Genomic DNA, 23220 nt, shown 5'->3' on the forward strand with positions numbered 1-23220 from the left:
CTGGTGATAAATGTAATCATCTCTGCAGGAACTGAAATATTCTGCAGATGGAGAGATTTTGAAATGCCGTAGATGATTTACTGATCAACAGGAGTATCAAAAATGAAGGAAATGAAGAAGTTAATGTACTTTATAAGAGTGATGGAAGTCAATGACAGCCAAATAGTTTTCCTGATAAATGGGTGCTATTTGGGAGGTTTTAAAATACTAATGCTCAGCATGCATTTGCTAATGATATTTTAACATTGTGCATTCCAAGCTTTAACACTGGCACTGAGTCATTGCTCATGATTATACTGAAGCCATTATGTGTGTGATACAGATGTATTCATATTAATCTAACCAACTGAATAATAAAACAAGCAAGCAAGTGAAAGAGGGAAAGAGAAAGAAAGACCTCATAAGAAATTAGTGTTCAGGGATCTGTAAGGGTGATTCTAGAGACAGAGGCTATTTCAAGTGTTACCAGATGTGTTGATTCAGAGCACTTGCCACCTGTGCTATACAGGCAGGGGAGTCATTAGGGGGTGGCCCCCCGTGAATTGCTCAGAGCCCCAAATCTCTTCAGCCACCTCCCTTTTCCATGACCTCTTCCAGAAAGGGAGCCCTTTCTCACAAGCCAAGAGACGGGCTTGGCAGGCAGATGGGGAGGAAGGTTCACTAACCTTATCTTCCCTGCAGACGATCCATCGAAGGATCTGGGTGCATGGATCGCGCACCCAGATGATCCTCCACTGCCCCAGGCAGCGAAGCGGGTCGAGAGCCAGGATGTGTTGTCTTGGCCCCCAGAAATCCCACTATTTATTGATTGATTGGATTGGATTGGATTTATAATATACTGCCCTTCCAAAAATGGTTCAGAGGAATTTACATCAAAACAAAAACAATTAAAATCAAGTAACAATTAAAATAAAAACTAAATTAAACAATTAAAATAATTTAAACATTAAAATCATTAACATTAAAATCATTTAAAACTAACACAAAAAATTAAAAACCATAAATCTAATTGAAAGCCTGGGTGAATAAATACCGCACAAGTGCACAGTGCATTCTGGGTATCCCCCACCCCCCGGCGATACAGGCAGCCAGTGCTGGCAGATGATCGAAACAAGTTGTTCTAGTAAGAACTAATCAGCCTACTTTCCTTTCACTGTCTCTACAACTGGACTAGATTTGGTTCAAATCGAGGTTCACAAGTTAGATCTCTTGTACCTCAAATGTTCATGCATCCACCATCTTGGATCAGTGTGGATGACATTATTACAAACTATACCACTGAGGTGTCGCTGTGTGTCATTCACTACAACTGTATCAAATGTGGTTCAAACGGGTTAGACAGTCCAAGTTAGTGCACTTGCGCCTCAAAAGTTTACATGTCCACCATCTTGACTTGGGTTGGATAACATTGTCACAATCTATGCCACTGAGGTGTCCCTATGTGTCCTTACAGCTGAAGCAAATTTGGTTCAAATTGGATAAGTGGTTCACAAGTTAGCCCACTTGCGCCTCCAGTGTTTACATGTCTGCCATCTTGAATTGGGTAGGATGACATTGTCACAACCTATGCTGTTGAGGTGTTCTTTTGTGTCACTACAGCTGTAGCAAATTTGATTCAAATAGGTTCAGGGGTTCACAAGTTAGGCCACTTGCACCTCCAATGTGTATGCATCCGCCATCTTGGATCATGGTGGATGGCATCGTCACAAACTATGCTGTTGAGGTGTTCCTGTGTGTCACTCACTGCAACTGTACGTAATTTGGTTAGACAGTCCACAAATTTGTACACTTGAGCCTTGGATGTTCACATGGCCACCATCTTAAATTGGAGTGGATGACATCATCACACACCATGCCATTTAGGCATCCCTATGTGCCTCTACAGCTGTAGCAAATTTGGTTCAAATTGGTTAAGTGGTTCACAAGTTAGCCCACTTGCACCTCGAAACTTTACGCATTTGCCATCTTGGATTAGGGTGTATGACATCATCACAAACTATGCCGTTGAGGTGTCCCTGTGAGTCACTGCAACTGTACCTAATTTGGTTTAAATCGGTTAGACAGTCCACAAATTAGCCTGCTTGCACCTCAGATGTTCACACGGCTGCCATCTTGAATTGGAGTGGAGGACATCATCACACACCCTGCCATTTGGACATTCCTATGTGTCCCTACAGCTTTAGCAAATTTGGTTCAAATTGGATAAGTTGTTCACAAGTTAGCCCACTTGCACCTCCAAAGTTTACACATTCACCATCTTGGATTGGGGTGGATGACATCATCACAAACTACGCTGTTGAGGTGTCCCTGTGTGTCACTCACTGCAACTGTATGCAATTTGGTTTAAATCGGTTAGAAAGTCCACAAATTATTCCACTTGTGCCTTGGAAGTTCACGCAGCCACCATCTTGGATCGGGGTGGAAGATACCATCACAAACTATGCCGTTGAGGTGTCCCTATGTGTCCCTGCAACTGTACCCCATTTGGTTCATATTGGTCTAGGCGCTGCGAAGTTGATAGTGGGGGACACACAGACACATGGACACACACACACACAGAATGCTAGGTGATTTCATAAGCCTACTGGAAAGTAGGCTAAAAATGGGGCTAAACCCCGTTTCAGGGGCTGGCCTCTTTGGCGGGCTTGCTTTCGAAGCATCGCTGGGATCGGGCGCAATCCCAGAGGTTCTTACACTCAGCCCAGACCAGGCTGCCTTGGTTTCCTTAGCCCAGTTTTGGCTGATTGTAAGAACAGCCTCAGGGAGTGCAGCAGTGGAGGAACCCGCACACTCAGAGCATGGGAGCGCATGGGAGAGCGTTCCCCTCCACTCAGAGCATGGAAGAGCGTTCTTAGCCTCACCTCGCTCTCTGCTGCTTCCATCTGCATGGGTGCTGGATTATCATATGAGAGTCTTTCGAAACACACCGTCACACAATTGTTCTTGGAGGGGATATGATTGTGTTTCATTTTCAAAAGTGTGGCTGTGGACCCAGAGCCCAGCTCTTTCCAGTACCTAGCCACACAGGGCCTGGGCTTCTTGATGCTAGTGCCAAGAGTGGGAAGGACGATGCCCAAGTGCTTAAGAATGACTCTTGCACAGAACCCTCACACCACTTCATACCTAGCATTGCTGTCTCATCTACTGTCACTTGAGTAGGACTCCACTAAACTAATAGCAGGAGAAGCTGCCATTTGTACGCCCTCTAAGAGTTGGACACAACCTGTTACAGGCAAACACATGCAGCAAAACTCTTGACTGCTTTTTCTGCAGAATAGCGGGTGGGATGATGGTAGTCAGAGAGGCTGGATCCTTCCCCTTCTTAGCTGCTCCTTTGCTGCTAGAACTCCTCCCTGCAGCAGCTCCTGCAAGGAAATGACAAATGCCCCAGAATGTGTCATATTTCTGTCTGTGGCTTGGTAGCCCCTCTGCAGTATAACCTGAGATCTAACCTGAGATCTGAGATCTAACCTGAGATCTGCCTGCTCCTCCACTTGGGCTTCGGAAATGGTTTTTGTCGGGTTTCGCCTTGGTTTGATCTGACTGGGGTTGGGTCTGTGGCTCACTGTCTCAGTCCCTATGCCGTGAGCTATCAGTGACCCCCCCCCCACTCCCCACCTGCATGCAGTCAGGGCTCCCCTTGTTGCTTGTCCCAGGTTTTTTTTTTTTGTCCCCTGCCCCCCCCCCAAAAGTGCTGTCCTGCAGATGAATGTTGCTCCTAGAGGGGGACTTGGGTTCCATCCACCCCACCAGCTTTCTGTGTGTTCGTTGCTCATGTCTCCCCTTCCCAAGAGAGCTGTCTGCCTTCCCTTTGTGTAGCATTCTCAAAAAGGTGGCTATTAGCAAGATATGTTTCTGGGATAAGGGGATTCAAACCCCCTTCTGGGGTTGTTGCTGAGAGGGAGGCTCTGCTAATTCTCTGTCTCCAGCTTCTTGCTGCCTGCTCATTCAACAGAGCCCTCCAGCGGTTGTTGGCCTACAACTCCCATCATCCCCAGTCACCATGGCCAGTAGCCAGGGATGATGGGAGCTGTAGGCCAAGAATAGCGAGAGGGCCACAGCTTCAGCCCTGCAGTAGAGGGCACGGTGGCATCCTTGTGACAGGTGGGTCGTGTGCTTGATGTGTGTGGCCAGGTGTGTGGATGTCGGTGGTGTCCCCTTTGCTGGGCGTGGGTTGGCTCCTTCTCTGCTTGGCTCACATGGGGATGTCGTTGACACGCTGCCCAGTGATGGATTGATACATCTGGGCAGTGTTGCCCTCGTCACTGGGAGGAGCAGCTGGTTCCTCCTCCCTCCTCCTCCTCCTCCTCTCGTTTTCTCCTCCTGTTTTATGCTGGACTGGGCTAGCATCCCCACTTGTATCTAGGGTAGGGCTATAGCTCCGTGACAAAGCATCTGCTTTGCACACAGAAGGCCCCAGGTTCAGTCTCTGGCACCTCCAGGCAGGGCTGGGAGAAACTCGTGCCTGCAACCTTGGAGAAGCCACTTCCAGTCAGTGCAGACAGTCCTGAGCGAGATGAGCCAATGGTCTGATTCAGTCTAAGGCCATTTCCTAGGTTCCTTCCTAGGTTCCAACTAGGTGTGAGGCCCGTGTTAAGCTGGCCTACGTGGGATAGGAGTCTAGGATTAACAGGAGTCTAGGATTGCCTGCCTAAGACTCCTGCCTTAACAGGAGTCTAGGATTGCCTGGTTCATGAGCGGCCAATGATCCAACGCTATCTGGAGGAGGCAGGGAAGGAAGGGTTGCATTGCCGAGTGTTGTTTGGCAAAGAACAGGATAGACATTGGCAGGAAAACGACAACAAAACTGCTCTTCATGTCATCTGGGCCGTGTGGTGCAGCAGGCAGAATGCTGGATGTGGCCGGGCTCCAGCCTCCCGCTCAGAGATGCCTCTTTCCTCCAAAATGCCTTCAGCAAGTCACCATTGTGTCTCACTCTTGGCTCTCCATCAGCAAGAAGCAAAAGAATGCCCAGAGTAGAGTGATGGGAATGGATGAGACATGGCTAGAGGGGTGGGGTGGGGTGGGATGACAGAAATAATAAAGAATGGTACATGAATTCCATGCATGGTGAAAATAAAGATCGTGGGCCAAAAGACTGAGTGGAAATGTTTGTGGTACCAGAAGGATGGACCTTTTGCTATTTAGCTCAGTCCCCCTGTTTAGCAGGCTCCATGCCATCAGGCATGGCCAGGGTTGACCCCCGACCTCTTGGGGGCCATTGCCCACTGTCACAAGGCCCCAGTAAGTCCCAGTGTCTGAGCCAGAGGGCGGTTCAAGACATAGGAACATAGTAAGCTGCCATATACTGAGTCAGACCATTGGTCCATCTAGCTCAGTATTGTCTTCACAGACTGGCAGCGGCTTCTCCAAGGTTGCAGGCAGGAATCTCTCTCAGCCCTATCTTGGAGAAGCCAGGGAGGGAACTTGGAACCTTCTGCTCTTCCCAGAGCGGCTTCATCCCCTGAGGGGAATATCTCCCAGTGCTCACACTTCTAGTCTCCCTTTCATATGCAACCAGGGCAGACCCTGCTTAGCTAAGGGGAAAAATCATGCTTGCTACCACAAGACCTCTCCTCCCTGTTGCTGCCTGAGGCAAATATTATCCCTCCATCCCCTCTGGCATGTGCAGGTAAGTGCTTAGCATTCATGGGCCATGCTGCTAAGACATGTGCCATGTGTGCTCTTGGAGACTTTGCTACCCCAAGCCCAGCAGGCTTGGCAGGGGCATTCTTCCTCTGCATTCGGGGGCGGGGGGCAGCATGCTTCAGTGGGGTGTGGAAGGACAGGGGCAGCAGGTAGCAAGGAGACCCTTGGAGTGTTGTCCATGGTAGCAGGGGTCTGAGCTTGGAGCCCCTTGAGCCTCTGCTTACACCTGTGCCTGAGGTGTCTGCCTCACCCTGCCTGCCATATGGACTGGCTGCCCCTGGTCTGAGCTTCAGGAGACCTGCCAACCCTAGTGCTGGCAAAACAAGGCAGTTTAACTAAATATTTACCATATTTACCTGAATACAAGATTAGGTTTCCCCCCAAGTTCTTTGATGTTAAACATCAGTGGGTCATCTTAAATTCAGAGTCCTGTTCCTTTGGGGCAAATACAGGTATAACTTGTATTTAATCTCTATTTTTAAGGGGCTCGTCTTAAATTCAGAGTCATCTTCTATTCGGGTAAATATGGTAAATCTATAGTTTAGCATTCTGACTGACTCTATGGATTAGGACTTTCCTTTCTCAAATGTACTTCACCAATAAACTAACTTAGTTTAGACTCTACAGTGATCTCCATGCATGTTCCTTCAATAGCTGCAACAACTAAACTCTGCACTCTGTAACTGGAGTGGTGGTAGCTTCCTTGGCGCTTTGCTAAATCATCACAAACCCCCCAACATATTTCCCCTCTGTTTGCAACAGTGGAGCCCTTGCTCTCTGCTCCGAAGGCCGCAGAGCGTGTCAGGCATTGTAGGTATGATTGTTCATCTTTTAAAAGTTAGCTTATATATATGCACTGGGGTTTTTGTGTGGTTTAAAAAAATAAATTGTTGCTGAAAGCCCCTCAGGCATTACTGTGGATTACTTTTGCTACTTTTCTGTCCAGAAACACCCCAACCGGACATGGGTGCAAGAGCTCCTGAGTGAAAGCAAAAGCAAGAGCAACAAGTTCTAAGTGGGTACAAGACAACGTGACTTGTGTGTTCCGAGCGAAGCTCTTCATTAAGACATCAGGATCTATATGATCGTTCTCATGCAATGGGTGGAGAATTTATCGGCAACAGATCTTGATTCAGTCAATGATTCAGCTGGCGCAGTAGGAGCTATGGGAAAATAAACACAGCTTGGCACAATCAAAGGGCGGTATGTGAATCAGTCCAGAGCCTGGATGCAAAGAAGAAACCGCATCAGTTTGGGCTTGACATGAAGTACCGAAGAGGGATTGTGGGGCCAGTCCGACATAGCACTTACACTAGCAATAGCACTTACATTTATATACCGCTCTATAGCTGGAAGCTCTCTAAGCGGTTTACAATGATTTTAGCATATTGCCCCCCAACATTCTGGGTACTCATTTTACCGACCTCGGAAGGATGGAAGGCTGAGTCAACCTTCATGGCCCCAACCATCATGGCCCCCCAAATATATCCCTATGTGCCGCAAAAGAACATTATCCAAAATTATTTATTTTTTTAAGTTTTGTAAATTGTGGACTTTGCAAGTCATTTAATGGTACTAGAGAAAGACATGCTGTTCTGGTAGCTCCAGGTCTTAACACTCACATCAAATTTGGAGGATGAATACAACTGAAAGAGGCCCGGGTGGGTCTGCGGCTGGGGGAGTCAGTCAGTCATGTGACTTGCCTCTGGGCCCCCCCAAGGCAGTGGGCCCCCCAGACAACTGTCTCCCCTTGCCCTATTATAGTTATGCCCCTGGACGGCCATTTTTAGGGGTGCCCATGAGATTAGAGAGACAAGCAGCAGGTTTCTTTGGAACGTCACAAAATATGCTGGTGCATTTGTGGTTTGTTACATTTCTGTTCTGCCCAGACCAAAATGGCTCTAGGCAGTTTACAAGCTAAAACACGACCTGCGACTTCTACCCCAGCACCCTCAGCACCTGTGTTTGAGCAGCTCACGGTGGTTTTTTGGTGGTGGGAATGTGGTGCCATTTTGTGGCTATAGCACCAGTCTCCAGACCTCGTCTAATGGTGACAAGCTTGCACAGATAGAATTCCCCTCTTGCTCCTCCTCTCCAGTCTGGAACTCTCTCTTGCTTTTTCTGAAGGAGAGTTCCTGAAGGCCTAGCTACACGATAGACTTATAGGGGGTTAACAGTCATTTCCCCACCCTGGGAATTCTAGGGAACTTTCATTCTGTGAGGGGCGCTAAGGAACTCCATTGGATAATTTTCAGCTCTGTCACCACACTATGATTCCCAGGGTTCTTTGGGAGAAGCCAGGACAGTTAAATTGCTATAAAGCCAAAGGCCACCATCCTAACTAAACAAAGTAGCAGTCCTCTGTGAGGAGCCCTGGGCTGGTGCTCAGACTTGCAGTGCTCTGCAGGTCATATGGCGGGGCATAGTTATCGCCAGTCGACTGAACCCCTGGAAGTATTCCTTGCAAGCTGGAAGTGGGTCCCTGACGGCCGTGCAACCCTCAGGAATCCACTTCAGGAAGTGGGGGTCATCGATGGACCCCCCCCCCACCGAGAGAGACAGGATCTCGGCCAATAACTGTTTGTAGGGTAGATATGCCCTCAGATCTTGCTGCACCACAAAATGTCAGGCTGAGGTTATCCCGAGGATGAAATGTGCTAGCAGAGACCACCATCTGCTGAGAGGGGGCAGCCTTCGCTAGGAGAATCTGCTCCGGTTGATCAAGGTTATATTTGTGCATGCCGGGCATTATTGAATGCAGTGGCATTTGCTGAATACCTGCCCAGGATTCTTGGTTTGGTGCATAATTATATCCTGAGAACACTAACCAAATGTCACTGGGCTAGCTTTAGATCTGGCTTGTTAGCCCCACTTCACAGTTGGTAAACTGAGGCATGAGCTCAAGTAGAGGGTGTTAGTTCAGGGATACTTGGCGAACAAAGGCCAAAGGAAAAAGAGACAGCAAGATGGGCGTCTGTGTGGTGCGCTTCCCGACTGGACTCCTGCTTTCTCCCCCTTTGCTCTGCTGCTGCGGAAGCCCCCCTCCCTGTCTTCGCGAACTGAAAAGCTCTCCTGTGGGATGGTTTGAATTAAGCATCTGCAGAGGGGACATCTAATCCAATATTGCGGTGATTCATAGCAGCTTGTATTCCTTGGGCTGGTCTTCAGCGGAAGCCACAGATCTGTGCAAACAAGGAGGGCAGGGAGTGGCCCAGCAGCACAGCAAAGTGGCCAGTCATGGACTTTCCGGAAGCCTTTGCAGCTTGGACCCAGATCTGATGATGTGTTATATGAAGGAGAGTGTGTGTTTCAATCATCACAAGCAGGCTGCAATGTAAAGGGACGGGTCCTGTCTGGTACCAAATACCCAGTGGGAGGAAGTCCCACTGCAAGTCATCGGCTTGGAAAATTTTCAAGCACTGTGTTCTCAGCCTGGAAGTGCTTAATTTCTAAAAAGAGAGGTGGCTCAGGCCTGAAAGGGAGCCCTCCTGTTTTATTCTAAAGGCTATAGGAACATAGGAAACTGCCATATACTGAGTCAGACCATTGGCCTATCTAGCTCAGTATTGTCTACCCAGACCAGCAGCGGCTTCTCCAAGGCTGCAGGCAGGAGTCTCTCTCAGCCCTGTCTTGGAGAAGCCAGGGAGGGAACTTGGAACCTTCTGCTTTCCCAGAGCGGCTCCATCCCCTGAGGGGAATATCTTGCAGTGCTCACACATCAAGTCTCCCATTCATATGCAACCAGGGTGGACCCTGCTTAGCTATGAGGAAAAGTCATGCTTGCTACCACAAGACCAGCTCTCCTCTCCTAATGCTGCACATTATATTAATACTGTGCTTGACATGCCTGATTTTTCTTCCTTACATAGCAGCCCCAGAGGCCGAATCCAGATTGGGACCATTCCAGTGAGAGGGGAGGAGGACTTAATTGATTGATTGATTGATTGATTGATTACTAAATGTATATCCCGCTCATCTTGCGAGGAGCCCAGAGAGGTGTGCAAGGTTATGTTTGTTCCCACAACAACCTTGTGAGGTAGGTTAGGCTAAGTAGGGATGTGCACAAAGCGAGGTTTGTGCACTGGTTCAGTGCCATGGAGAGAAGGGACTTTAAAAAAGAGGAGAGCAACTCTGCTGTCTGCCGCCACATGCGGCTTTCTGCTGCAGTGGTGCTGCTCGTCCCACGAACCCATGCATGGCGCTGGCACGCACATGGCATCTGTGCATGCCCAGGCACCATTTGCGTGGTCAGCAATACCATGCAGTGGCGGAAAGCAGGTAAGGACCTCTCTCCTCTTTTTTAAAGCTCCCTCTCCTCGCAGCGCTGAACCAGTTCGGAGCTCAGTTCATGCACATGCCTGGCTAAGAGATTAATGACTGGCCCTGAGTCACCCTGTGAGTTTCATGGCTAAATAGAGATTTGAACTTGGGTCCCCCCAGTCCAAGTCCAGCATTTTAATCACTACACTATGCTGGCTCTCAATACCTGTTATTCCACATACATTAGATGACACGACACTGGCTCTTAATATTCGCCATGTCAATAACTCCCCCTCTGATCAGATCTGTACCTGTGTAAACAGTACACAGATGGTATGAGTGCTGGACATAATGTGAATAGAGCTATTGTCTTGTGTTTATCTTCATAGGACAATTTATGTCACATTTCACGGGCTCAGCCCCCAGGAGTTTCCCCAGACAGCAGGCTTTACTATGGGTTTTCTGCGAGGCTTTACTGCGAGTTTAAAGTTGCCCCCCAAAACCGACACAAAAAGTGGATTTTTTTACCCCAGATATAAATCGGGCTGCACTCTAATGCACAATGAAAAACCTGAATTGTGTGCTCTCTGATAGCTCGCAGGGACTTCAGGGTAAATTTAGTTAATACGTGAACGTATCACACCTGCGAACTAAAAGCTGGGTGTGAAAAACTTCCAGCACATTTGAAACAACAAAGAAATCACTGAGTTCAACAGGGATTTGAACTCAGGTCTCTCTAGTCCTAGTCTAACACTCTAACCACTACACCATGCTGGCTCCTAGCCAGGGTAAACTGGCTTTAACCTTCCTGCTCTAGATGGCGCCCCTCCCTCCATGGCTGGTATATTTGCCCCGGAAAGGGAACTGTCATTGGCACACTGAGGCCCAGTGTGTGGGGACAGGCTGCAGTTGATCAGCACTAAGGGAGATGCTCAGAGGCACTTCTCTGTTGCTTCACATCTGTGTATTTAAAGGAGGGATACAATCACAAATGTGTATGGTCGAGGTAGGGCCACAAGGCCAGCCATTCTATCTGCAAGAGATTCTGCCTCCGCCCCCCTCCGCTGCTTGTGTCACTCACTGGGCAGGACATCAGCAAATGCAGACACCCACAAACGGAGCAGGGCATAAAATACAGGAAGGCCGAGAGCACCAGCCAAGTCTGCTCCTCTCACCAGAAATTTTGGTTTGGGTTGGTGTTTTTTTAAAGGGGTGGGGAATGGAAACTGGAAGCCACAACCACACATCCCCTAAGGAAAGCCTTGCTTCCCCAGCACAGCACAGCCAAACTGCACAGGGACACAGAGGACATTAGGAGGAGATGGAGCACTATTCAGACGAGCTCCTGCGTCTGCATACCCAGCACAGAATCCCTGAGGCTGCCTCGGGGTACTTTGTATGGAGGCTACTTGCCAGTTCACACCTGGAACCATTTCCATGCCTAGACTTGCAGGATGTGGTATTGCAGCCCAAAATACTTTTTTTTTTTTAACCAATTCCATCAAGAGAGAACATTGTGACCTTTTCGTTCTAAGCTGGATCTACCATCCATTATTAACGCCTTTGAAACGTGCAGGACCCAAGAACCAAACAGCACATGACGTTAACATGCATACATTTCCATCTTTAAATAGTAGCTGCAGTGGAGGGAATCCCACTTGGGTGGGGACCACAGGGGTGTGTTCATCCTTTTCCTGTGTCACCAACAATAGCTTCCCTAGTCCTGGGTCAAATAACAGCTTTGTGAGAGTTGACAGGAAAATGGGATGAGAAAAGGTTACCCCCAAGCGTTACAAACTTGATCCAGATGGCGCCGTCCACTGCTGGTATTCAAGGAAGGGAGAACGAAAGATGGAAATGTAAGCACACATTTAATATCGCAGACTGTTTGACAATGGATGCTCTGATGACTTTGAAGGAATTCCTGGCCTAACCCACAGAAAAGACAATAAACTGAAGCCAATAGCCAGAACTCTGGAATCGGCACTGTCAGAAGGATACCCTTCTTTTTTGAGTGCTAGTTGTGACCTCTTGAAGTCCAGAATGGCTTAGGGCACATTCACACCAGCTCATTTCCTGGGATATATATCCCGTTCATATGAAGTAACTGATCAGTGTCCCCTTTCCAGGTTGGATGCCAGGAAATATAAACGCTCACAAAATGTTGCCGACAGGCTTGCATTCCAGTTGTTATGACTGCCACAGGTTTTATCAAATAATTCCCCCATGACATTATGTCACCACAAATAATAACCAACAATGCAGTTGCACTTCGTGTATGTGTGTGGAATCATATTTTCTCAGCAATGAAATGTTGCTGTTTGAGTGCTAGACGAATGTGATATAGGGCTCTTTCAGGCACTGATATCAGCTCAAATCATTGTGAAAAATGAAATGGGGAATCCACAGCAGTAAGGAACAGGTTGTGTGATATCCTTAGTGCCATCTGCGGCAATCTGTAACAACCAAGAAACAACTGTTCTTTTGCAAGTTAGAATAAAAGGAGTATGAAAAAAGATGGTTTTTTCACTGATTGCTGCAGATTGTCAGCAGATGGAGCTAAGAATATAACACATCCTTCTCTTTCCTAGTGTGGATCCTGTAGGGGAAGAATGGCAGTTCAGTCCTCAAATAGCAAAGCAAAACCAGTTTGGTGAGAAAGCAGCAAAGCAAGAAGTTTTGAGATAGTTCTTTCGTATGGAAGAACTACAAGGATTTATTTAAAGAAAAGGTTACAATAGGATGTGAAAAAGCCTGCAGCTTAATTTCAGCTGTAGCTGATGGCTGAAAAGAGAGACGAAACACAAACAGCCATCTCTAGAGAGACAAAATGGGGACTAACACTGGAAGGACAAAGAGGGGAAGAGTCCATCACTTTTATCCATGACCCTAAACCCCCCCAGTGGTCACTATGAGACATTGCAGCCAAGAGTGGATGCTGCCAGGGTCCTAGCTCCAACAGATCCCCCATTTTATTTTTTTGTAGTAATTTGAGTTGGTTTTGAAATATCTCAACATCTGGAAAAGTCAACAGAAATACAATCTTGTGTAAAGAAGTGAGTGACAACTGTGCATTTATTATGCTATAAATACATAGGTTGGATAGGCTCAGTGATATCGAAAAGAATTGCATTTGAAGTGACATGGGGTAATATGATATGCTAGTTGCTTTGTTAGATCTGCAGTGGCATGTTCCCAAATGCAACATGCATCTTGGAATTGAAGTCATCAAGTTATAAAGCTGCATGTATGAAACAGCCCTTAAGCAACTACTTGAAAGTTTGCAGTGCCTTCCAGTTGTTCCTTATAGATGCACCTGTGGGTATGGAGGAAAAATATATAAGGGGGCCAACTCTGCCCACCCCCACAGCTGCCCCAATGTAGCTCAATGGAATGGAATGTTCATGGACTCACAGAGCATTTAACAGACAACCAGGTGAGGGGAGCTAATGGAACTCAGTGGTGATGATGGGGGGAGGAGAACCTGAATAAAAAGATGTTTCTCAGCTTGAAGATTACTCTTTCAGAGTCACAACAGGATGAAAAAGAGCTGGGACTGAGCACCTACACATACAAAAAACCCCAGAAAACAGAAAAATTAAAATTAGCATATGAAGTCACACCCAAGTTACATCAGGGACTGCTGTTGTTGCTAACTCCCCCACCCACCCACATGCTCAACCACAGGCCAAAGTAAGACATGTACACCAGGGATATACAGCAACCTTTTGCTATGGGTGGGACTGGGTCCATACTTGTTCACTTTATAAATCTCTAATGGAGTTTTCTATCTCTCCCTTCTCTGTCACACATTCCCACCTTTCAGCTCTTGCTTCTTCAATCTGAGCAAACTTCTGAATATATATATATATATATTATTTACAACCCACGGTCAGCTTACAAATAAACTAGAAATAGTAGAATAAAAGGAATCCTACAAAAAGTTAACAGTTGCTAGAAAACAATTAAACATCAATCACATACAATACCAATCAGAGACTTAACTAGCAATTGCTAACAATAAAATATAAATATAAACTAAACATTCAGGAAGAACATACGCATGAAATTAAAAACTGACATAACCACATAGCATTAGAGTAAAACTTTGCCCCCTTATATGTAATAGATGAAGATCGATCTGCCAGAAGATAAGAGACACAAAAATTTTCTGAGCATCCCAGAAAGGGTGCCAGACAGGAAGATCTCAGGGAGCATCTTAACTCTCTGTAAAATAGACAACGGAGCAATACATGTTGGATGGTTTCAATCTCCCTCTAACCACAAGGGCAGATTCTATCTTCCCTAGGTATACTCTTTATTCTCCCCGCCTGCACAGCCGACGGGAGCAGGTCATACCTTGCTCTAAAGGAAGCCCTCCGATAGCGCGGGTTCTCTAGGGTGTACAGGTAAGTAGTGGGACCCCTGACAGCAGTGCATAAACCCAGCCTCCTTCTCGAACATTCTGGGATCATGGAAAGCTCGTGTTGCTTTTCATTATCCAGGATTCTCTGCTTCAGAGCCTGTAGAGCTTGATTATGGCTCAACAAAACCAGATAATCCATGGAGAATCTCAATGAAAGAATTTTAGCATGGATTGCCTGGGCCCAAGAAGATTGAAAATTATCAGCCAAAATGGCCAAAATCCATCCTTGAGGAAAGATGTTTATCCTAAGCCAAAATGCTAGGATCAACATCCAAGCTCTAGCCTAAATTCTCAGAACACCCAGATCAAATCTCTTCCAATTAGGTGCCGAAGAATGAATACCTGATCGTGGGTAGAGCGCCCAGATCTAAATCCAGCCTGCTCTTCCCCTAAAATAGCATGCTCGTCTAACCAGGCTTGCAGTTGAATAGAAACATAGGAATATAAGAAGCTGCCTTATACCAAGTCAAACCATTGGTCCATCTAGAGATGCCAATTAATTCTATTGTGTCAACCACATTACATATGCAAGAACGGTGAGAGCAGAGGCGTAACTATAGGGGGGGGCATGTGCCCCGGGCGCCATCTTTTCTGGTCACATGGGGGGGCGCCACCATGACCAATTTTTAAAAAAAAATAATTAATTTTTTGTTAATACAAATGTTTCCTGCTCAGTGCAGCAGCGCTGCAGCAGTCAAGGGAGCACATCAGTGCCCCCTTCCCCATGAGCGGTCCCTTCCGTGCCGCCTGCGCCCCCCCCCCATTGCTTTGCTGGCACCTGGAGGCCAATCAGTGGCCTGGCTTGGCGGCGGCGGCGGGCGCTTGTGAGGAAAAACCTAAGTATAATGTAGTATGTTGTGGGGGGGCATGGTGGGGGGGGCGCCATTTCAGTGCTTGCCCCGGGCACCGTTTTCCCTAGTTACACCTCTGGGTGAGAGGAAGAAAGGGAAGCAAAAAAGACACTTTATTCCTCCCCCAACCCTATGCCTGCAATTAATTAGTCACGAGGAGGAAAGGAAGCATAATCATCTATTACTACTACTACTACTACTACTACTACTACTTATATACCGTTCTTCAACCAAAGTTCTCAAAATGGTTTACATAGAAACAGACGCAGAACCAGCGAATGGCGGCCTGGGTCTGGCCCTGCTTGGCGGCCCCCTCCAGATACACCTGTGCGCGTGATGTCACATGCCTGAGGGCGTGGCTCGGGCTCTGGAGGAGCCCAGAATGAACTTCCCCCTCCCACCCCGGCTACCGAGAACCTGAGCGAACTCTCTCTTTGGCAGCACCGGCTGCACGGTAGGACATTTCTCCCTTTCTCTCCCTCCAGGAGCACTGCCTGAAATAAACAACAGAGAGTTTGCCCGGGCTCTTGGCAGCACACGCGTGGGAGGGGCGAGTTCACGCTGGGCTCCTCTGAAGCCATGGGGCTTCAGTGGCTGTTTTCATTGGCGGCCCGGGTTCTTTGAACCCATTGGCACAATAATGGTGGCTATGCTCCTGCATAGAAAGAAAGAAAAAAAATTTATTTATTTATTTCTGTTGTGTGACAGAGATAAATTTTCCTCCCTCTCACACAACACTAGAACCAGGGATCAACTCATGGAACTGAAGGCTAAAGGGAAATTCAGGACCCACAAAAGGAAGTACTTTTTCACACAGCGCATAATTAATCTATGGAATTCTCGGCTAAGGATGTGGTGATGGCCACTAATTTGGATGGCTTTAAAGGGAGCTTAGACAAATTCATGGAGGACAGGGCTATCAGTGGCTACTTGTCTGGTGGCTGTAGGCCACCTCCAGCCTCAGAGGCAAGATGCCTCTGAATACCAGTTGCAGGGGAGCAGAGGCAGGAAAGAAGGCCTGCTCTCAGCTCTTGCCTGTGGGCTCCCCAGAGGCATCTGGTGGGCCACTGTGTGAGACAGGATGCTGGACTAGATCGGCCTTGGGACTGATCCAGCAGGGATATTCTTAAGATTGTCCCCAAAGGGCTCACAATCTAAAAAGAAACTTAAGATAGACACCAGCAAAACCACTGGAGGAATGCTGTGCTGAGGTTGGCATCTGAACCCCATCTCCCTGCAATCAATCCTGAGTTTGTTTCCCTGCCCTCATGGGTGAGGGCTAGCACCTACACACTTCGGCTAGTGGTTCTAAGCACCAGAGAAGCACCACTTGAGGGAATCAGCAGGTACAGCTCTCTTTCGTAGAATTTTTGGGTTGAAGGGGACAGCAGTCAACTGACTGTGATTTCTCTGCAAGATACAAGGTTGATTCAGATGTGCATAGAGGAGGTATCCGGACACATGCACATCTTTTTGTGTGAACGATGGTACACATGTTTGCATTAAAAGTGAACCTGGGCACCGGACCTTCAAATGCATAGCATAGATAGGAAGTATGCTGCTATACGTGTGTTCAACATAATGTGTGAGAAATAACTGTACATGCATACACTGTACACAATTATACATGTACTGAACATGTGTGTGGACAGATCTACACACACTCTCCTATCTTGCTGCCTCTCCAGTTTGGAACCCAATGAGTTCACATGGAGACTTCTGGTTTGTAGACAGGCAGACAGACATCCTGAACTGGTGAAGGAGAAACAGCAGCCAAAAGAAACACTTCTGCTTTGTTCAGGACAGCCCTGCATCATCGGTGTTTATTGATAAACAGTTTCGCTGAAACATAAAGCTGGACAGGTTATGGGACAGGTTATGTCCAATTGTGGATATTTTTCTCAAGTCGGGAGTGGAATTAATAATGAACATTTTAAAAAGGAGATATGTGTTTAAAAGACATCTTTGCATGAGAACACCTGCCCGGGAGAACTCTGCACCCCAGGGCAGGCTGTCTTGTAGGAACAAGCCCTCCACAAAGCCCTCATGTTTGAAACCAGTTCTTGCACACCAGCCTGGTTCTCATACCTAAGGTGACCTCCTCCAGGGCAGGGAGGGTCTTGAGAACCTGGACTGGGTGGAAATGTGTTTTCAATGAATGAATGAAGCCAATTTTTAAAGACTGTTGTGTTTCAAGGAACACACTAACTCTGTTGTAGTCCTATTCGCATTTTTTGTTCGGGGCACATACAATCTGTGTATAGTGTATACACATGCTGATAAAGCTGAACAGAGGAGAGGAGAGCTGGTCTTGTGGTAGCAAGCATGACTTGTCCCCTTAGCTAAGCAGGGTCTGCCCTGGTTACATATGAATGGGAGACTTGGTGTGTGAGCACTGCAAGATATTCCCCTCAGGGGATGGAGCCGCTCTGGGAAGAGCAGAAGGTTTCAAGTTCGCTCCCTGGCTTCTCCAAGAGAGGCGAGAGAGAGATTTCTGCCTGCAACCTTGGAGAAGTCGCTGCCAGTCTGTGAAGACAATACTGAGCTAGATAGACCAATGGTCTGACTCAGTATATGGCAGCTTCCTATGTTCCTATGTATGCATGTACAGTTATTATTCACATGTTATGTTCAATACATCTACAAGTCATATATTTCCTATCTGCACCCAGCATTTGAGGGGGACTGCACTCAGGCACCTTTAAAGTGAGAGCAGCTCTTTCATTGTCATGCATACAAACACATGTACACATGTACAGATGTCTGTATACATGTACAGCATAAACTGTGTTCATACATGCAAAAGAAAAAAGGGGGAGGGAAGAAAACAGGATGCAGTACTTGTATGCAGTGCCCAGAGCATACCCAGAAATCCTGTCTATGGCAGTGCCATGCTGGGAAGCCTCACCCACCCTCCCTGTGCTCTACACCAGGGATCCTCAACGTTGGGCCCCCAGATGTTCTTGGACTTCAACTCCCATAATCCCCAGCCAAAGGCCACTGGGCTTGGGGATTATGGGTGTTGAAGTCCAAGAACATCTGGGGGCCCAACGTTGAAGATCCCTGCTCTACACAGTTTCTGTGTTTGTCTGAAGAAGAGCCAAACACCATGTGGATAGACTAGAGCTATCCAAGCAGCAGTCCATTCATTCCAGAATGTCCTCTGCCTCTGGTCTCTAAGTAGATGCATGTTCTGTACTGCGAGAGGCATGCAGTACCAAAGCTTTTATAATATGTGCCTAGTATTCTACCAAAAGAAAACCATAAGGCTCTGTGGGCGCCAGGAGTCGAAATCAACTTGACGGCACACTTTACCTTTAATATATAAGGCTCTATTTAATTGCAAACTGATGTTTTAATTATTATAGTAACCAATTAACATATGAATTCCCGAATGGGAATCTTGATTTAAAATCAGAGATGCAAATCTGTCTTTCTTTCTTGGTGAATTAATGCACTTTATGAACTAAATTGCCTTAGTCTCTCCTCCCTGGTTCACTGATTGAGATCAGTTAACAAAGTTATTTTGTTGTTATCGAATAATGTAGTTGCCATGTGGATACAGAGATCTAGTGTGGGTGTGTTGTCTGTTGCACCTTGATGGCTGATTCAGACTCCACACGCAGGTGCTGGTAATATAACCGGTTTATTATACAGGAATTTGCACATCTTCCTGGCAGGGATCTAAACGTAGGTCTGTAACACCATTTCTTCCAGTCCAAGGGGAGAGAGCAGAATGAGTATTTGGAGGTTGTAAAGACTTAATTTACAGTAATACCACACACAAGACTTGTTCACACAACCTGAAACAGAGTTGGAAGAATGGCCAGTCAGGGTAGGAGAACTGTGCATACTCCTGATCCATGGTTATGCAAACTCAAAAAAGCAAGGAAGGAGGAGAGGAGAATGATCACATGGGAGGCAGGGCATACCCTACCTACATTCTGTCCCCAGCATTTTACTGAGGGCAGAAGAAAAGCTGTCCTACCCATCTCCTGGCTTCTACACGATCAATCTTCCCTCCGCCTACCTTGCTTTTTGAGTTCACATGACAGTGGATTGGGAGCCTGCACAGCTTTCCTACCCTGGCTGCCTGCTCCTCCAACCTTGTTTCCGGTCAGTTCCTTCTGGCGCCTAAAGATGGCCATCAGTCATATTCTGATCAGGAGCAAAACCTATCCCCAAGGAACTAAAACTGGGTGTGCATCTGAGCACACCACTGAACATCTCGACTGGGGCAGTTCCTGAGGTCAGCTACCATAGGCTGAGCTTGCTGCCTCAAAGAACACACAGTGCAGTCTTCCAAGGACTGGAGAAGTCCCAGAGGGTCCTTGTTTGAGGTATCCAGAGGATTCTGCTGTGGTGTGAGCTTGAAGACATCTTCAGGCTGTGGCAAGCCCTGATGCTTTTATCTCACTTAGCATCTGACATGGAATGATTCTACACCCTATCAGTAGATTCCACCATTTACTCCGGAGCTTTGGGTAGACCAGAGCACACTTGTTCCGAGATCTGTTAAACTTTTACAGAGTACAACTGGCAATTCCTCCCTTGTTTCCATCCCTAGTTTCACTTGATGAATGTCTAGTCGGTACATACTTTTCTGTTGTGGTTTTGGGACAGGCATGGTTCTACCAAGATTTATCTATTGCTAGACGACATACTTGTAAAAATCTGGTCCCAACTCCCAGAGAATGCTTTCAAATTTTTCTATCTTGTGGTGTGTATTCATAGTGGTTATAGTTACTGGTCCCCAACAGCCTCTTATCCAAGCCACTGTTGTTTTAAGCCAAAATCAGTGGCATTAAAAAGGTGTGGTCTTGGGGTTCATTCACATCTGTTCAAATGCCAGTCAGGGGCACAAAAGGAGGCTGGGAGCTACCCATAGGTGCTAGCAGGGGGATGTGAAAAGACGATAAGACAATCTCTAAGAATGCTCAGACATCATGTTTGATGAAATCAATCAAGGAAAAAAGTACCGTCTGTACTACAGATAACGGTTAAAGCAGACGGTGTGACAGCAGTCAACATTACTGAGCAATAGGAATCTCTGATTACTTCATAATTATGAGAAGTCAGGGTGTACGGAAGGGACCGGAAATGGCCTCATAGCAAAAGAAACATTTAAAAAAAAAAAAAAAAACACCCCACATCCCTCTTTTTTTTTTTAACCATGAGGATGTGGCTGGTCTGGAGCAATACAAATTAGCATGGATTACCAGCATGAACTGGAACGCTGGCTGAGAAAGCACCATGACAGTCCTCTCCTAATGGGTTGGGAACGGACAGAAGAACACATTGAGTGAAATGTGAGATGCTCTGAAAATGACCGTTCTCAGATGTCTCTGCTAACGAGATGCCTTGAATAGGGTGCTGCTTACAAAATTCCAGCTTTCTGCCTGGTGTGAAAATACCTTAATCATTTTGGACTACACGTCCAAGACCCTTGTATGAAGGAAGAATGCTCAGTTGTCATGCTTTTCTAGAAATCAGGATGTCAGGGATCACATCTGTAGCAACTCAGCTGTTTAGCTGGCGCAGAAGTACTTTAATCATATTGTTATCCCCGAGAGAGAGTGAGTGAGTCAAAATAAATCTGCAATTCTATGAACACTTACACAGGAGTAAATGTGAGATTTTCAACCAAGGAAACATGCTTAGGGTTGTCCAGCAAATCTGTTATCACTTGCTCCAAGCCTTTGGAAAGAAGCACATTTTAGAATTAAATAGAAAGTTATGATCTAAATACATTGTTCTCCCTATAGTCCTGTTATTACTGCATGAAGACCCTTACATGGAATGATTGACTTAGACTCTTAGAAGCTCTTCATTTGAAGGATGCACATGACAGAGAAGTCAGCATGGTCTGTGAATAAATTGTTCCAATGGTTAGTTCCTCTCCCGGCATTGCGAGTGTTTTAAAAAATGAGTCAGATTCCCAAAAAAGCTCAGAAGGTTGGCTTCAAAATTGTGATTTCCCCCATCAGTTTGAGGTTGTTTCTGTAAGAGCTTTTCGTTGAACCACAAGGACTTGAAATTTGCATGCAAAGGCTTTGAGCTTGAGAAGAGCTCAGAAGATTCTGGTCACAGTCACACAAACACACACACTCTCTTTACAATGTGGTCATTCACACAACCAAAAACTGGGTAGGACAAGGGTCCTACTCAAGTTGGGGAGCTGTGTGTGCTCCCAATTTTCGATCATGTGGGAGCAAACAAGCAGGTAGGAGAAGGGAGAAGTGACTGTGTGGAATCAAGGTCAGAGGAAAAGCTGGGTAGGACAGTCTTTTCCTACCCAGCTCTCATACCCAGCATTTGACCAAGGGAGGAGGAAAAAATGCCCTACTCAGCTTTTTCTTTTAGCTTGATTCCACACAATCTCTTCTTGCTCCTTCAACTTTGTTGTTTGCTCCCACACAACCGAATGTTGGGAGCACACACAGATCCCAAACCAGCTTTTGGTATGGTGCAGTGGGGAAATGACTTGATTATCAAGTCAGAGGTTGCCAGTTCAAATCCCCACTGGTATGTTTCCCAGACTATGGGAAACACCTGTATCGGGCAGCAGCGATATAGGAAGATGCTGAAAGGCATCATCTCATACTGTGCGGGAGGAGGCAATGGTAAACCCCTCCTGTATTCTACCAAAGACAACCACAGGGCTCTGGGGTCGCCAGGAGTCGACACCAACCCGACAGCACACTAAATAACCTCTGTGACTTCTATGGCCACTTTGCAGGAGGCTGAGCACAGTGTCTCCAGAGTCAAGGTGATTTCCAAGTGCCACCAAAGTCAATGTGATTGTTAGGGAAAGACTTGACCCTTCTCTAGGCTGAAGAGAAGGGCAAGAATTCACCCATTACTGCTTTCTCACCAGATTAAAAAATGCACACTCCACTGGTGGGCTGTTGAATATATATGTGGACTCTTGCTCACAGGTCTGTGTTCTTATGTCTGGTGACTATAGGCCACCTCCAGCCTAAAAAGCAAAATGCCTCTAAATACCAGTCGCAGGGGAGCAAAAGCAAGAGAGAGGGTATGCCCTCAGTTCTTGCCTGTGGGCTTCTCAGAGGCATCTGGTGGGCCACTGTGTGAAACAGGATGCTGGACTAGATAGGCCTGGTCTAGCAGGGCTTAGATGCCCATCTTACATGTCCATTTATCACCTATGCATTCATTCATTCATTTATTAATAATGTGTTTTTTAGAAGAGTGTTTTTTAAAATAGGGCCAAAACTGCTATGTGCATTATGGGAAGAAGGGTTCCTGGTGACATCATGGATGACATCATGAGTGCCCTCCAATCAGTGCTGTGTACAGCCAGCTTTTGCTGCTGCCCCACTACTTCTTTAGAACTCAATTCTGTGGAGGAAAAGTATGTTTGGATGGAATTGGCCTCAACTGACCACAGTGAGGGGGCTTCCAAATCAGCTTCAATGTAAAAATGTGGAAGACATTTCCATAGAGTGGAAGACAGGTCACTCCTAGGCAGAGTCTGTGAGGAAGTTCTTCTACACATGACCCATTGAAATATAGGAGAGCTACACAGTGGCTGCATGCTGTTGCTTTTGGGAAACGGATATGTTTTTAAAACTAGCATTGTTTGTCTGAATACTTGTCTGCTTCCCCTTGCTCAACTTATATATATGTATGTACATAAAGAGATACTGCCTATATACTACATATCCTACATATAAGATACTACATATGCCACCAGAATTCTCTCCTCACAAGGAAGCAAACCCTATAAAAAGATTGCCCTGCAACATCCATATGCTGAGGAAGCGGGGAATGCAAATGAAATACAATGCTTCAGCAACGAGGCCTTTTCCACTGAGAGAGAGAGAGAGAGAGAGAGAGAGAGAGAGCCTTCCTTTGGCTATCCCACAGGTCCGTCTTTGCTAGTGCGGCACATATGTCTATCCTTATCTGATTAAAAGGGGGTGGGGCCAGCTTTGCTGACAGAAAAATAGCCTTACATCAGTTGGATGTAGTTAAGTTTTGATTTATATTTTTAACATGGCAGGCGAGCAT

The sequence above is a fragment of the Hemicordylus capensis genome, chromosome 2, assembly GCF_027244095.1.
Source record: "Hemicordylus capensis ecotype Gifberg chromosome 2, rHemCap1.1.pri, whole genome shotgun sequence".
Classification (NCBI taxonomy): domain Eukaryota; kingdom Metazoa; phylum Chordata; class Lepidosauria; order Squamata; family Cordylidae; genus Hemicordylus; species Hemicordylus capensis.